Genomic DNA, 18,014 nt, shown 5'->3' on the forward strand with positions numbered 1-18,014 from the left:
GGCCCTAAAACGATTTTTGTAGGAACTTCATTCCTTATCTGGTAAGAGGAACAATAATTTCACCTACTAATAAGTAGATTGTCACAGATAGCAGTCTGAGTATGAAACCTGGCATATAATAACTGCTTACTAAAACAAGGGCAGAAAGAGAGGGGGCCAATGAATGGGGCCCCAGGAGTACAAGGCATCTCTTCCCTGATCACACTAAGAGCTCCCTGAAGACAGGGATAGAATCCTCAGATTTATTACCCCACATGGACAATAGGCTGATTCTATACATGACTGATGTCACAGAGACCTTAGTACCTAGGGTAGCTCCTCTGTGCCAGGACAGGAAGGAAGGAAGAGGACAGGGTGCCTCATAGAAAGGCATCTCTTGAAGCAGCTCACCAGGTGACAAAATGAAGACAAGAGTGTAATGAGGAGACCATCACATCATCTGGAAGCTTCTCCCACCAGACGTTAAGACTCCAAATATCAGCTCTGACTTTTACCAATCTTGAGATTGCTCCTCATGGGCCTCAGTTTCCTCATCTGTACAAGGTGGAAAATTATTGTCTTGATCAAATACGAGGACAGGGGGCCCTTGTTCCATAGAAAGGGCCAGCTACTAGTGTTTCATACCTGAAATCCTAGCTACTCAGGAGGCTGAGATCTGAGGATTATGGTTTTCAACAAGCTCAGAAAGAAAGGTAAGACCTTGAGTCACATAACTCCAAATAACCACCAAAAAAGCAGATGTGGAGCTGGGACTCATGTGGTAGAACACTAGCCTTGAGGGAAAACAAACAAACGAAATCAAACAAAAAATCTCCTGGCATTGAATGTAAGACCTAGGCCTGCATTCAAGCCATACGACCAGCAAGAAGAATAAAAAGAGGGAAAAAAAAAACTCTCCTCAAACAAGAACACAACCTAAGAGGCTTTCAGCTGAATGCAACTAAAATAAAAATGGAAGAGCCAATTGTTTCCTGAGGATGACTATTTCTGAGGCCAATTTCATTTTCAAGTGATAAAAAAAAATGAGTCCCCAAAGCAGCCTACGTACAGCCTAGAGTCCAGAAGAGAGGGAACGCACCCAACTTGAACTTTGTGGAAGCTCCACAGACACTTGTGGCACTTAATCAGAGCAATAATCAGAGCGATAATCCAAATAATGATCAAGATAAAGTGTGGCAGAGGGGAGGAGGGAGATGTAGGTGGAAAGGAATAGCTCTTGTTTTTTTGTTTTTTTTGTTTTTATTCCTCAAGGAAAACTTCTGCATAGAATAGATTAATTCCATCTACATATTAATGTGGATTACTAATTAATGACTTGAAAATGCTTTCAACACAAAATGCTAGGCAAATGCTTAAAAATAACGAGTCTCTGGATATGTCTCCAAAAGAAATATGCTAGCTTCCTTAATTTTATCTCCCTTTTGTAACATTTAAAATGTTATGGTTTGAAGGAAATGGAAGGGAACTATGGAAATTCACTTAAAGCACAAAATCAGGAAATTGGAAAGCCTTCTCAGGTAACTAACTTTCTTGAAGCCCCTATGAACACTCTCACTGCACATTCCCCAGTGCACTAAGAGCGCTGTTGCACATATCTGAGCTGCAGTTCATTCTTAGGATGCTTAAGCACAGATCATGTCTTGTGTGTCTTCATAGCCCTGACACACAACACTGTACCAGGTGCACAGCAAACAGCCAATAATGTATTACATCACCAGGCCTTCTCAAAAGAGATGGGCATGCCTAGATACTCAGGAAGCTGAGATCTGATGATAGAAGTTCAAATCCAGGGCTGGGAAGGTGGTTCAGTGGTAGAGTTCTTGCCTTGCATGCCTGAGGCCCTGGGTTCGATTCCTCCGCACCACATAAGCAAAAAGAAAAAAGCCGGAAGTGGCACTGTGGCTCAAGTGGTAGAGTGCTAGCCTTGAACTGAAGAGCTAAGGGACAGCGCCCAGGCCCAGAGTTCAGGCCCCACGACCGGACCCCCAAAAAAACACAAAACAAAACAAAAAAGAAGGTCAAATCCAGCACAAACAGAAACATCAATGAGGCCCTTATCTCTAATGAATCAGCAAAACCTCAAATTGGAGGTATAGCTTAAGTGGTACAGCACCAGCCTTGAATGAAAAAAGCTAAGGGACAGCACCGAGGCACTGAGTTCAAGCTCTAGTACTGGCACAGAAAGAGACAAATGGGGGATAGGGGAGGAGTAAAGTTTAAAAAAGGATGAAAAAAAGAGATTCTTGACATTGGAGAACTATGAAGGCCCATGGACTAGGTGATCAAGGTCAAAATGACCATAAAATTACATCAACTTTGTGCTAAGAATGACATATACTTCTCTAGTTTTCTTCTCCCAAACCCATGAACTTCCATCTAAACTTGAAAACACACGAGATGAATACCAATAGATTCTAAGGCATGTCTGACTAGGGCTCCTCAAACCATCCAAGCTGCCCCCAAACAAGGGCAGTGTCAGAAGCTGTCACAGCCAAGAGGAGCCCAAGGTGCCATAGCAACTCAATGTGAAGAAGTTTCCTGGGAGGATTTCACAGAAGTAGAAACAAGCCTGAGAAGACCAGAGCCCAGCTAAAATCTCAGACAGAGCAGGAACCCCAACCTTCCCTCAAATCCTCTTGATGAAGACATTCTCACTGACAAGGCCTATGTAAATTTGTCATTGAAATGCAAATCCTCCTTCTCTTGAACACAAGTCCTGTATAATTTGGCACTGAAGCACCTCATGGACCACAGAGCACCAGGTAGCAAGAGTCAAAATTGAGGCCCAAAGTGGGAACCAATGTGTTTCCAATTTCTAGTTTAGGATCTGGTGCTCTAGTGAGGTTGATGCTTCCACACTGGCCAGATCTAAACTTCTCCTTGCTATCCTGGACACACCAAGAACCAGTTTAGGACTCTTGAATAAATTTCTGTCAAATCCCAGCTTCTGGTCTTTGCTAGCATTGTGGCTGGTGTGGTGCAAGGACATATGTGTAGAAAGTGGTTTGGTATTTAGCTACATGTCCTTTTGCCATGGGTCACTATGCCAGGGCTACACAGAAAGTCCATCCTGGCAGGGTAAAGATCCAGACATAAACAAACAGCTTCCAAGGGGCTGGGAAGGTGGCTCAGTGGTAGAGTGCTTGCCTCACATGTATGAGGCCCTGGGTTCAATTCCTCAGCACCACATAAACAGAAAAAGCTAGAAGCGGCACAAATAGTAGAGTGCTGGCCTCAGCTGATGAGCTAAGGGACAGCGCCCAGGCCCAGAGTTCAAGCACAAAGACCAGAAAAAAAATAAAAACCAGCAACAACAACAAAAACAGCTAACTAGGGTGTGTGGAAAAGGCAAAGTTCTGCCAGGCTGGCGAGATGGCTACACTTCCCCTGTGCGGGCCCCATCCATCAGCTTCCCTGAGGGATCTCATTTTCCAGCTCCTTGTAGGGCACATTTTCTAAATATGAACCTGTTTCTGATATGAGAATCAAAGTGCTCCAACTGCAGGATCATAAATACTCAAAAGTGACTGATAATAGCAGTGGCAGTTTGCAAAATGCCAATTGGATCAAGAAGTGGATGTCATAAAGACATTCCTTGCTCTCCCATAATCACAGAGGTATTGTGCAGGGTTTGGGGGTTTTTTTTTATTTTTTGTTTTCTGGTGGTTTTCTTTTTCTTTCTTTTTAATTGATGAGATCTTCTTTTAAGTAGGTTCACAGGGGCTCCCTGAGATTTCAGGTAGAACCTTGAAAATTACTTAAAAGAAGCCTATAATTCAAGCATACAAGCAAGTCAAAAATATGCTTAATTAGCCAGGCGCCAGTAGCTCATACCTGTAATCCTAGCTACTTAGGAGGCTGAGATCTGAGAATCATGGTTCAAAGCCAGCCCAGGCAGGAAAGACCTTGAGACACTTATCTCCAATAAACCACTAGAAAACCGGAAGTGGTGCTGTGGCTCAAGCCTTAGAGTGCTCGTCTTCAATGGAAGATTTGAGGGATAGTGCCCAGGCCCAGAGCCCCACGACCACCACCACCATCACCACTACCAAATATATATATATATATATATATATATGCTTAATGGCCAGATGCTAGCAGTTCATACCTGTAATCCTAGCTACTCAGGAGACTAAGATCTGAGAATTACAGTTCATAACCAACCCAGGCAGGAAAATCTATGAGACTCTTATGTCTAACTAGAAAGAAATGTAGAAAGTGGAGGTGCAGCTTTAGTGGTAGAGCACCAGCCCTCCATGAAAAAAGGTAAGTTTACCATTCTTGTACACATGAAAACATTCAGGTCCCAGGCCACTCAGCTATAGAAGGACAAACTGGGAGATGTGAATACAAGCTAACTTTAGAACTCAGGGCTTGGTTCTCACCCTGCTACACTCCCAGTCAAAGTGGACTAAAGAAAGATGGAGTACCTTAATAAAACCATCCCTATGGCCATGTATTGTGGCACTCAGGAAGCAGAGTCAAGAAGAATACTAAGAGTTTGAAGCCAACATGGGTTAGATAGACGAATCCTGTCTTAGAAAAACAATCCTTGTGCACAGGAGAAGCCTAAGGACTGTGGGAACCTGTCATTATTAGCTCAATGAACAAAAGGATAAACTTTTAGAAAATAGTCAAGATCCCTATATGAAACTGTGGACACAGAGGCCTAGCTTTGCCATAAACCATCTTTCTGGCCTTCATTCCTTTATCATTTAAATGGCCCAAATACCACCTTCTGGTTGTTAAGACAAGTTTCGTGAGATCACTTCTGTGAAAAGTTCTTTGAAAACCTCAAAATGCTGTATAAATTGTGTTATTAATGAGAATCCCTAAAAATTGTTTGAGTCTATTTGCTAAAATTCATTCTCTCAAGTCCCCATTACAGGGGCAGAAAAGAGGTGAAAAGAGATGAAAATAACTTGCCTAAAGTTCCAACACTGAGAAGGAATGTTATATACATGGCAGGAAGTCTGGAGTGTCATTTGCTCTTCCTGCATTCCAGTCCATCCTGTTCACCACTGTATTCACATGCAAATACACACACATCTCTTCAGCAAACAAAGGTGCTGGGCAAGTAATTGCTAGGTCTCAGAAGGAGGACACTAGCACTTCTAGTCTCAATACAACACTACTGTGACCTTTGACCCAGAGGAGAACTTCCAGCACTAGGAACACAACTCCTCCCTTACAGATAACATTGGGGAAAGCAGAGGGTCAGCAGCCCAGTACTGCCAACAATCTAAGGAAATAACTCCAAGTTCCTCGTACTTGCAGAATCCTACACACTAGACCATTTCCCACAGTCCACATCCCTCTATTTTCTGACATTCAGTAACATTGTGGAAGGATAAGTTACAGAATCCTAGAATCAGGGCTCATAGCAACTCATATCCTAAAGACTGCCTACTCTAACTCCTCCCATCTGGCATTCCAACTTCCTCCAGTTTCAATTCTGAATTCTTCGAAGGATGGGGAGCTCACTACTTCCAGGACCAGCTGACACTCCCCCAAACATACCCAGATGGCATGATACAGCAAGTACATAATGTAGCAGGGATGAGGCACATGGACCTTCCTCAGGACTAGCTACAGAGTAGAGGGGCCCAGTGCAAAGTGACAACACAGCACCTTTTTTTCAAATATTAATATTTTCCAGATAGCAAAAGGAGAAGTTTAAACTAAGAATAAGCCTTTTCATGTGTCATCCCTAGAAATTGAACTCAGGGCCTGGGCACTGCCCTGGAGCTTATTTTGCTCTAGGCTAGCACCCTAGCATTGAACCATAGCACCACTTCCAGCGTTTTGTTATTGTTGTTGTTGCTGTTGTTGGTTGTGAGGCTTGAACTCTGGGCCCGGGCACTGTCCCTCAGCTCTTCAGCTCAAGGCAAGCACTCTACCATTTGAGCAACAGCACCACTACTGGTTTTCCAGTGGCTTACTGGAGATAGGAGTCTCATGGCCTCTCCTGTCCGGGCTGGCTTTAAACTGCCATCCTCAGATCTCAGTCTCCTGAGTAGCTAGGATTACAGGCATGAGCGACTAGCACCCAGCCTAATTATAAGCTTTGCTTCTGATGTTCAAGTCAGTGGGCCTGAATTCATCTATTGGCTAATACTACTAGTCATTTCCTTAGTTGAGGTAATAATATCTGTTTCTGGGGCATAAATGAGTTAACTCTGTAGGAATCTTACAATTCTGAGTAAACACCATTTTTGTGCCTCAAAATAAGTACTACAAGTGGCATTTTAAGATGTACTCTGAGGGGATGGGAAGGTGGCTCAGTGGTAGAATGCTTGCTGGGCTTGATTCCTCAGCACCACATAAGAGAAAAAGCAGGAAGTGTAGGCACTGTGGCTCAAACGGTGGATCACTAGCCTTGAGATGAAGAGCTGAGGGATATGGTTATGGGAAGGCAGGGATTAAAGGGGAAAAACAAAGGAGGAGGCAACAATGCTGGATAAGAAATGTACTTATTACCTTGCTCATGTAATTGTAACTCCTCTGTATAGAATTTTCACAATTAAAAAAATACATAAAAAAGAAGCAGAGGGATAGAGCCCAGGCCCAGAGTTCAGGACCCATGACCAAAAAACAAAATTGTGCACTGAAATGCATGCTAAAAGTTACACACCTAGGTACAGAAAAAGTTTAAGGAGTAATCTGAATATCACCTCATTTCAAAGATGCAGACTGCTCTTCAGCTGCTGGCTCCTGACACCTCTGTAGATCACGAAGGCACCAGGCAAGAAGAATCACAGCCATCACTGAGGCTGGAGCCAGTTTTGTGGGATCCAATGTTGAGGTGCTGGAGGGCAGGGAGAGGCTCCTTAAAAAATATGAAATTAAGGCACACTTAGAATGCATCAGTAAGTTATGACATGTCACCCCGTCTGGACTCTCCCATTGCAAGATCATAAAAATGCCTGTGGCCCCTGCACCACCAAAGAGGAGGATCCACCAGTGTATCAGATGGCCAACTGTTAAGAGATTCTCAAAGTTGAAGGGAAGGGACCCAGACCTATGGTGAATCTGACACTGGCCACCACCCAAGCTCAGAATGTCAAAAGTCATGGATTAGACTGAACTGGTAAAGAAAGTAATGCTAGACCAGTACTGGTGGCTCACACCTGTCATCCAAGCTACTTAGGATGCTGAAGGCTGACAATCATGGTTTAAAGGCAGTCTGTTCAGAAAAGTCCATGAGCCTCTTATCTCCAATGAACCAGAAAAAAAAACTGGAAGTAGAGGTGTGGCTCAAGTGGGAGGAAATCAGCCTTGAGAAAAAAGCTGTGTTGACAAGAGATGCCTGGAGTTCCAGGCTCAACGTTAGAAGAGGAAAAAAAAAGGAAGGAAAGAAAGGGGAATGGGAAAGGGGGAAAGGGAATGAAGGAAGGAAGGAAGGAAGGAAGGAAGGAAGGAAGGAAGGAAGGAAGGAAGGAAGGAAGGAAGGAAGAAGGGAGGGAGGAAAGAAGGGAAGGAGGGAGAGAGGGAGGGAGGGAGGAGGAATCCAGGACACAGGAACTGTCCTGGATATGGAAGGGGCTAGTGTGGGTATGAGGCATGAGTTTGAGTTCCAGCATCTCTTGAACAGGCATCTCGTTCTTCCTCATAGAGACTTCCTGCTTCACAGCTGGTTGCCTACCTGGCACCCTGCCCCCTCTGGGCTTGTTTCCACAGAGCAGCTGCAGCTGCCACCCTGGCAGAACACAGAATCGTCTCACCTCCTGCTTCACTAACTCTGCAGGGAAAATCCAAAGTCTTCACCTTCTGTTTGAAGGCCCTGCACCTTATCAAGTGCTACCTTCACTGCTCAAACCCTAGGAGGTGGCCAGCAGGGCCAGATAGGCCAAGCCTGGGTGGGAGGAGCTACTCTGCCTGCAACCTCTTTCTCACCAATGCCCCAAGCACTACTGCTCTTCCAGATATTTGCTTATACTTGCTTTCTCCAGCTCTGAAGACAGAAATCAAACCTAAATCAGCTTAGCTCCTGCTAGCCAGGAGCTTCCATTGTATTCTCCCCAACGTGTCCTGGGGGTATTTCCATCAGGTCTTGCCATTCTGCTCCACTGAAACAGCCCAGCCTTGCTGCCTAGCCCTGAGGGCAGAGATGGGGGAACACTCTGACATCTTGATTGTCCTTTTCAGAAACACGGCAGGCACTTGACCAGTCACAAATTGATGAATGACTGCTACAAAATGCCAGAGAGAAACAATGGCTGGGGTACAAAGACTGACTGGGGTGGCATTCTGAAAAAGCCAAATCTCTGGGAAGTAGAAGTGTGGCTCCAGTAGGAGAGCACCAGTAATGTGCAAAAAGCTAAGTGGGAAGCCCTGAGTTCAAGCCCCAGTGCCAGTATACCAACCAATCAATGAGAAAAGAACTATAATGTGCTCTCAGTGCCACTGGTGACCTGCAGGATAACCCAGCACCAGGGCTTTGGTGCCACACACTGTCTCTAAGAAGCCAGCAGACATAGAGATAGCAGACACCATCTCCTTTTTGCTGAGATTCTTGTAACACAGACTCTTGCAGGAGCAGCCTAAATTCATTTCTTTTTCATTTCCTTGGAACACCACTGCTGCTAAACTAGGACAAATCCTAGAACAGGCCGCCCACCTGCCCACCCACCTGAAAGGCAAAATGGATTTAACCTAACACCAGGAGATATCATCTGAGAGCATCAAATTATCAAAGATGAAAACAGTTAAAAAAAAAAAAAGCCCAGTACAGAAAGGATAAATCTGGAGTCAAGATATGCTCCTTCTCACCAGGCCCAAAGAAACATAGGTCCCATGGTTTCCCTTACTTGCAATAACTAGTGTATGTCAGGGACAAGCAGAAAAGGTCAAAAGCTATGTACTATGACCAGATAAGATGATGTTAAGGGAAATGAACCAAAAGATAGGGACACAAGTGGTTTTTTCTTTCTTGCTAATGTATTTACATTGTACCATGTGATTTTTTTTGTTTCTTTGTATGCTCCTCCCCCAAGGTATAACCTCGGTTTTCATTGTATTTGATGTCGATGCCCTGCATCTTGTATATACAGGTTTCTAATTTGGGGAGGGAAAGGGAAAAAACAAAATGCTTAAAGAGGGATATAGGTTGACCCATTGTAACAATGAGATGTACAAAGACACTATGTTGAAAAATGAATTTTACAATTTAGGCTGGGGTGGGGGTGTGGAGGGTGTGGAGTGTAGTTGTGGAGGTGGGAAGGAAGGGATGGTAGAGGACAAACAAAGGAGGAAGCAGCAATGCTTGATGAGAAATGTACTCATTACCTTACTCATGTAACTCTAACCCTGCTGTACAGTATTTTTACAATAAAAATTTATTTAAAAAAAAAAGATGTGCTTCTTCTCATCAATAATGCTCCTTTCATTTAGGGTTTTCATATCTATTATTTCAACTATTCTTATAAAATTTTCCTGAAAATACTCCAAATGATAGAACTCAGAGTTAATTGTCCTCATTTTACAGATAAGGGCAGTGAGGCTCAGAAAGGCTAGATAAGTGGACTGGGACATGGTTCAAGTAATAGAGCAACTGAATAGTAAGCAGCGGGCTCTGATTTCAAATGCTAGTACCACTAAAGAAGAAGACAGAGAGGAAGGAACGTATGAAGGGAAAGGAAGGGAAAGAGGGAAGGAGGGTAGGAGGAAATAAGGGAAGGAGGGAAGGTGTCAGGGCTGACATGAAAGGAGGGTAATGAATGATTCCCCCACACTAACCACTCTACAATTATTCTCCATTCTGCATGCTAAAGAAGTTTGAAAGAATGGTTGGATAGTACCTACTAGGGTTTCAACTGTGAAGGGCCTGTGCTTGCTAGGCTGGTACTCTACCAAAGATTGATACTCTACCACTTGAACCATACTTCCAATACTGCTTTTTCCTGTTTTTTTTTTTCAAGATAGGAGTCTATTCACATCTTTTTAAAAAATTAACACTGTTACTGGGGCTTGGACTTAGGGCCTTGTGTTCTCACTTGACATTTTTCCTCAAGTCTGCTGTTCTACCACTTGCACCACACCTCCCCTTCTGGCTTTTTAATAGTTAGAGAGAAAAGCCTCACAGATTTTTCTGCCTGAGCTGCTTTCACACTGTGATCCTCAGATCTCAGCCTCCACATTAGCTGAGATTATAGGCATGAGCTACCACTGTCCAACTTTTATCAATTCTTCTACAGCAGCTCCAAGGTCTCCTTGAGATTTATCTACCAGGTAAGAAAGCTAGGAAAATTCTGTATTCATCTTCTCAGAGCCTGTCACCACCTCCCCCACAGCCCAGGGGAACCTTGTCCCAGACTCCCTATGTTAGTGAAATGAGCTCCCTTCTCATAGTTTATTACACTCCTTCCCCTCTCCACAGCTTAGCATGCTCCCTTCCTAGGCAAAACTAGGCCCATTTAAAAAGACAGTAAATAATCAGCCTTCACCCCACTTTACAAACTTGTGATGGCACTTCTCTGGGGCAGCTACCACCGTATAAGGCAACAAGAGCCCCTTAGTGTGATCTTCAGGGCTGGGCAGATGCAGGCAGGGCCTCTTACCTTCTATTTGGACAGCAGCCTAGTCTGCCGTGATGAAGCACCTGGCCCTCATGTCTACACCAGGTCTCCACCTCCTAGCCACTTGTATCACCTCTTAAACCTCCGAGGTTATACAGGTCACCTCAGACATTACCGAGTGATTCTTCTCACTTCTCCCCTGTGAGAAGGGGTCTTGCCATCCCCTCTCCCAGCAGTAAACCTTCCTTTGTTCTCTGTACATGGCTGTCTGTGTGGTTCTCTGGCAAAGGGCAAATACCGTTCTTTTTACCTAAAAATCATTTACCATCCCTCTAAATTACCTATACTCCCCCACTCCATGTTGCAGAGCATAGGTTAAGTGTTTTTTTTTTTTTTTAAATCTCACTGGATTGTGGATTGATCATCTCCAATAACAAAATAAGATGAGTGTATCTTTGTCTCCAGTTGGTTGATCTCAGCAGACTTAAACCTTTGGAAGGACAAAAGGTTTCTCTGCATCCTATCTGCTTTTCAGAGACCACCTTACTCTGAAGTACGTCTGGTTAGTTTCTTAACAGTATTCTTAATATTTGGGTGCCAGTGGTTCATACCTGGAATCCTAGCTACTCAGGAGGCTGAGATCTGAGGAGGCTGAGCGCTAGCCTTGAGCTGAAGAGCAGAGGGACAGCGCTCAGGCCCAGAGTTCAACGTCCATGACCTACCAAAGAAAAAAAAAAGAAGAAACAACCTGAGAAGTCTGTGAGACCTTACCCACAATTAACCACCAAAAGCAAGAAATGAGATGGGGCTCAAATGGTAGAGCATCAACCTTTTTTTTTTTTTTTTTGTCGGTCGTGGGGCTTGAACTCTGGGCTGGGCGCTGTCCTTCAGCTCTTCAGCTCAAGGCAAGCGCTCTACCACTTGAGCTACAGCGCCACTTCCGGTTTTCTGGTGGTTTATTGGAGATAGGAGTCTCACGGTCTCTCCTGCCCGGGCTGGCTTTGAACCGCGATCCTCAGATCTCAGCCTCCTGAGTAGCTAGGATTACAGGCGTGAGCCACCAGTGCCAGGCTAGAGCGTCAACCTTAAATACAACAACTAAGGGAAAATGTTCTGTCTCTGTGGTCACACCCCAGTACTGGCACACATCAACAACAAAAAAACCCATAGTTCTAATACCCACTGTCATATTTATTAATTTGCTTGTTTACCACCTAGATGTCTCTTCTACAAGAATGTAAGGCACATATCTTGATGGTTACATAGCTAGTACAACAATAAATGTACTGAATGAATGGATGAATGACTAGATTCATCAAACAACCAATGAATCAATCTTATTTGCATTTGACCACTGTCTAAAGCCCACAATACTCATTTGCAATAACCAAATTAGGTACAATAGTCAAATAACCTCATGAAGTAGGATAGATAGTAGCTTTCTATTTTTCTTCAGCATAAAAATAAAACAAATGCACAGAAATGGAGGGACAAAGGATGAACAAAAAGCAGTGGTAAGCCTGGAGCCAGTGGTTCACACTTGTAATTCTAGCTAGTCAGAAGGCTGAAATCTGAGGATCATGGTTCAAAGCCAGCTGGGCCAGGAAAGTCCATGAAGCCCTTATCTCCCATAAACCACTAGAAAATGGGAAGTGGTGCTGTGGCTCAAGTGGGAGAGTGTTTGCCTTGAGCTGAAGAGCATAGGGACAGCACCCAGGTCCAGAGTTCAAGCCCCACAACCGACAAAAAGTAAGTAAAAGAGGGGAAAGCTGCAAATATATGAAGGCAGGAGCCAGCTCCTCCCTAGAGCCTCCCTCTTCTACCATCCATTCTGATTTTCACTTTCTCAGAACTCTCTAAGAAGTCTGTCTCCCTTCTCATCATCAGTTATAGAGCAGAGCATAACTTTTCTGGCAGATGTAAACTTCTAGTGTGTAGATCAGGGGCTGCACCTTGGATCCCTTGTACCATTCATGATGTCAAGTACACAACAGGCTTTCAAATGGCCTCCAATTCTGTCACACTCCTCCCCTGAAGAGCTGGAGTCTGGTATTCTTTCTGCACAGAGGCAGCATTTCAGGTATATTTCTAACTAAGAGAAGAGAGTGTCAAGTATCATGGACATGTTCAGACAACATTTAGGTCAAAGAAGGAATGGAGCTGTCAGCTTGATCTCTTCCTCCTTCTGAATAACTTGCTATAGGGAAATCAAGCTACAACACAATATTGTAAGCAGACCACCCAGCTCCAGTTGAGACCCCAGAAGGATGACGAGCTAGACATCATGACTATAATTTCACATGACCCAGACCACTTCATACAGCACAGTGCAAATCCCAGAACCATAGAAACTATGAGGTATCTGTACTATAATCACCAGATTCTAGAATTTGTTAGGAAAGGTGAGGAGAGCAGTGGAAGGGAAAGAAGAGCAGGACATTTTGGAGGATCCCTCCCCCTGGACACCTCTATACTCCGGGAGGGTGAAAGGTGGCAAGTTCCTCAAGAACCAGAAATTCACCTTTCACCCCATCCAAGGGACTGGAAGCTCCAAGAGGATCTTTGCACTCACTCCCCAAGGAATTCACAGGACCTGAGACAAAAACAGGACAGCGAAAGAATAGGGAAAAGGGGCAGGGAGTTCCAGAGGTCCCTGTGCAAATGGCAAAACATGAAAGGGACTGACCTGAGTAAATACAGCAGGATCAGCATGTGGGGGTGAGGGAGGGGAGCAGAAGTGAGTGGCGAACCAGTCCTACAGAAAGCCTCACACCCTGGGGATACCCGCATGTGCAAAGAGGGTACTACCCAGAAAAAGAACGCTGGACCAGGTGAGACAACAGGAGAGGGCATCGGAAAGGCGGACAAACTGTAAAGTATGGAAAATAGAAGTAAGAGTCCCATAATGGGCACTAAGGGCCCTGGGTTCTAATTCTGACTCTGCCGAGTGGGCAAATCCCTGGCCTCGGAGCCTCAATGTACCCCATATGGGGGAGGGGATGGAAAGAAGGGCAAACTCTTCAGGGGCTGCCTCTGAGGACACCAACAGGAGGAGGAGGAGAGAGAAGGAGCCAAAGGTCTGAAGTAAAACCAGAGAAGGGGGGAGGGGTCGGGAGCATCCCTAGCCCCACCACACCCAAGGCACTCACCTGTCCCACCGAGGGGACTGCCGCTGCCCCGACCTCCCAGGGATGCCGTCGTCCAGCAGCAGTTCAAGGTATAGAGCCCACACAGCCCCATGTTGGGCAGGAAGACCAGGGCCGCCAGTACCAGAGCCACTGCCTGAGGAAGCCACTTCTCCTTGCCTCACCAGGGACAGTCAGTCCCACGGCGCCTGCCGGACCCTTCGCGCAGCCCGCTCTAGGCTCTGCGCCCATGCCTGCGTCCACCTGGCAGGGCAGCAGCAGCTCCATGAGCACAAGCAGCCGAGATGCCAGCCCAGCTCCAACTTTGCTGCACTTCCACCATTCGCTGGCCAGTGAGCCAGATGCTACCACTAAGTCACCGCCATGGGGGGGGGGGGGAGTCTCCGCCTCCAACACCAATATCGGGTACAGTGGAGCCATCAGGCCTGCAACACCCTCTTACAGACTTCCTAGCACACACCTGTGGATGTCGACCTCCATCTTTTCGGAAGGGTTTCAGTCTACCCGGGGCGACCCTGACATCCAAAGTTAGGTCTCCCCCTTCCTGAGCCGCAATGGTGCATCCTGCTCTGCCCCTGCTCCCCTACTGGGAAGAGCAGTGAAAAAGTGTAGGAGTTGGGTTGTTGGGCGCTGACTGGTGCATGCTGAGCCGGGTGCCTATCATCATGGGACCTCAAGCTAATGAGGCCAAAGCCTTGAGCCAAGGGTTGTGAAAGAAGAATGGATCCACCAGGCTAGAGGCATTTGTATATGGATCAACATGTTTTTAACATATTTTATTGATTAATGATTGATTGGTTGATTGAGTGTGTGTATGTGTGTGATGGTACTAGGGCTTGCTCTCTTATTTTTCTGCTCAGTCACTTTAGCCACACCTCCATGTCTGGCTTTTCATTGCTGTTGTTATTTAACTGGTTAATCGAAGATAAGGTTTTTTTGCGCAGACTGACTTTGAACCACAATCCTCAGATCTCAGCCTCCTGAGTCGCTTTGATGACAGGCATGAGTCACCAGTGCATGGCTTGTTTTTAATATTGTTTAACAAACTGCTTATTCACAGACTGTGTCTCCAGTTTCCCAGCTAATCATCAGAAATCTTTAGCCCCCATTTCCTTATCTACTAAGTAAGGAGGAATGTAATGGTGTGATTTCCAGGCTGGAAACAGAGAGATCTGCTTAGCCAAAAACAAGCCTGAAAATCATGTGTCTTCTGGCTCTCCAGTGAGTCCTCCTCCTCTCTTGGGGCTTACCAAGCTCAACTGACACATTCCCAGAGAAACCTGATCTACTCGAACAAAAGAAAATCTCCCCTCCCCCACTTCTTATGTTTTGTGTGTGTGTGTGTGTGTCTGTGTCTGTGTCTGTGTGTGTATGTGCATGCACGCACTTACAGCTAGCACTCTATTACTTGAGCCACAGCGCCATTGCTGGCGTGCGTGAACGTGTGTGTGTGTGTGTGTGTGTGTGTGTGTGTGTGTGTGTGTGTGCGTGTGTATGTATGCTTATTTGGAGATAAGAGTCTCTTGGTCTTTCTTGTCTAGACAAGGTTCAAACCAAGATCTTCCAACCAGAGGCTCCTGAGTAGTTAGGATTACAGACATGAGCCACCACACCCTGTTGTGTGTACTTTTAACATTGGCTTGCTTACTCAAGGGCACACCATTAATGGCTGCTGTGTAACACTTGACATTGGGCTTTCCCATTGGGCTGTAAGCCTCACAAGGAGGACCATGTGCACATTTTGCTATTTCTTGTTTGGTTTTAGTAGCCATTATTTTTTAGAGCAATTTTAAGTTCCCAACCAAATGGAGAAGGTACTTAAATGTTTTGTATTCCTCTACTCCTCCTCCCACACACACTCATGAAAGCATGCCTGCAACATTGATGAAAGCCACTTCTGGTCTTTTCTGTGATCAATTGAAGAGACTCACTGACTTTCCTGCTCTGGCAGGCTTTGAACTCTGATCCTCAGATCTCAGCCTCCTGAGTAGCTAAGATTACAGGCTTGAGCCACTAACACTGGGTGTCTGTGAGATTCTTATCTCACTACATTATTAACTATACTACTTAACATGTTATTATCCAGAGCTTTATAGTGAATATTTGGGTTCACACTTAGTGTTGTGCATTCATTGGCTTTGGACAATTGTGTAATGATATGTTCACCATTGCAGAATTATATAGAGTTTCACTGCCCTAAAAGAAAAATTCTTTGCAGCCAGGTGGTTGTGGCTCTCACATATAATTCCCAGTGGGACTGGCTTAAACCTGTAATCCCAGCTACTAGTCCAAAGCCAGCACAGTCAGGAAAGTTTGTAAGACAGATATCTCCAATTAAACACCAAAAAACCAGACAGGGCTCTAAGTTCAAGCCCCATGATCAACAACAACAACAACAAAAAATCCTTTCTATTCTTCCCTCTTTATTCCTCTTCCTCCTTCCCCAACCCTACCTGTGGCAACCACTGATCTTTTTATGGGGTACATAACTTTTTTTGCTGGCTATATAATTTTCCTTTTATACCATGTCATACTTTTAAGCAAGCCAATGTGAAAAGTACACACACACTTTTAAGAATTAGTATCATTTATTTACAAATTGCATTTAGAGTTCTGCTTGTGTGTGTGTGTGTGTGTGTGTGTGTGTGTGTGTGTGTGTGTGTGTGTGTGTGTGTGTGTGCAGGCATGCACGTGCATGTCCACCAGTCCTGGATCTTGAAATCAGGTTCAAGCTCAGGTCTTTGACCTTTTTTTGCTCAAGGCTATCACTCACTTCTACCACTTCAGCCATAGCTCCATTTCTGGGGTTTTTGGTGGTTAATTAGTTATAAGCATCTCCCATTCTTTTTGTTTAAGCTGGCCTCAAACCATGATCCTCAGATCTCAGCCTTTTGGGTAGCTAGTTATAGGCATAAGCTGCCAGGTCCCAGCTCTTTCAAGTTTTTTTTTCTTTTTTGGCCAGTCCTGGGGCTTAAAATTGGGGCCTGGCCACTGTCCCTGAGCCTCTCTGTGATCAAGGCTAGTGCTCTACAACTTGAGCTATATAGCACCACTTCTGGCCTTTTCTATATGTATGGTACTGAGGAATTGAACCCAGGGCTTCATGCATGCTAGGCAGGCACTCTACCACTGAGCCACATTAGTAGCCCTCGTTCAAGTCTTTTTATTTAAACTTCTGGGGCACAGTCTCGGAAAGCAGGATGGGAGTAAAAGTGTGAGACAGAGAATACCACTCTAGAGTCTGTGTTTAGTGGCATTTTAGCTCCTGCTTTGAATAAAAATAACAGACATTCAGGGTATGCATTTGAAATGACCTTCAGGGAATTGCCTCTCTGTCTCCTGGAATCTACTTTATTTCCACAACACAATGCCAATTAAATCAACCAAACCTGCCAACTATAAAGGGAAATTATTCAATCAAGACACTGCAAGAGGGGCTGGGAAGGTGGCTCATAGTAGAGTGCTTGCTTTGCATGTATGAGGCCCTGGGCTCTATTCCTCAATACCAAATAAGCAGAAAAAGCTAGAAGTGGCACTGCTCAAATGGTAGAGCGCTAGCCTTGGGCTGAAGAACTGAGGGACAGTGCCCAGGCCCAGAGTTCAGGCCCCATGACTGACCAAGAAAAAAAGATACTGTAAGATGCCTCAAGGAGGCTAGTCCCTGAAAAAGCAAACAGAGAAGGCTACAAATCTCAAATAAATAGACTGTGTCTTTTGGGTAGGTACATCAATCAGTAGAGTCAGCTGCAGATATTAGGTACATAAAGAGAACCAGCCTCTTGGCCCTATCACAGAATTGTCAGAACTTAGAAAACAGAGTGCTGTCTGTTAAATTACTTTTCATTTCAGTATGAGGAAAAACAAAGTACAAATTAAAGATAGATGTGGAGTGCCAGTCGAAAGGATCTTCCTAGCAATCTGAATTTCTTTAAGGGTGTCTCCCTTCCATGGGCACCTCTATAAATGAGGGAGTTGGATACTATGCAGGACCCAGTCCTGCATGTTAGAATCTCGTAAGGATTTAAAAAACCCTGGATATAGGACTGGGAATGTTGAACCACCTTAGAGTGCTTGTCTAGCATGAGTGAAGTCCTGGTTTTGATTGCTTAGTATTATGTAAATATAAAGCCAAAATTGGCACTGTGGTTCAAGTGGTAGAACACTAGCCTTGAGCAAAAAGAAGCTTGACAGTGCCCAGTCCCTGAGTTCAAGCCCCAGGATTGGCAAAAAAAAAAAAAGAAAAGCCAAAAACCTTGGGTGTTAAGCCGGGCACTGGTGGCTTAACTCATACCTGTAATCCTAGCTACTCAGGGGACAGGGAACTGAGGATGGTGTATCAAAGCTAGCCAGG

This window comes from Dipodomys spectabilis, unplaced genomic scaffold, assembly GCF_019054845.1.
Source record: "Dipodomys spectabilis isolate Male_0828 unplaced genomic scaffold, ASM1905484v1 ptg000505l, whole genome shotgun sequence".
Taxonomy (NCBI): Eukaryota; Metazoa; Chordata; class Mammalia; order Rodentia; family Heteromyidae; genus Dipodomys; species Dipodomys spectabilis.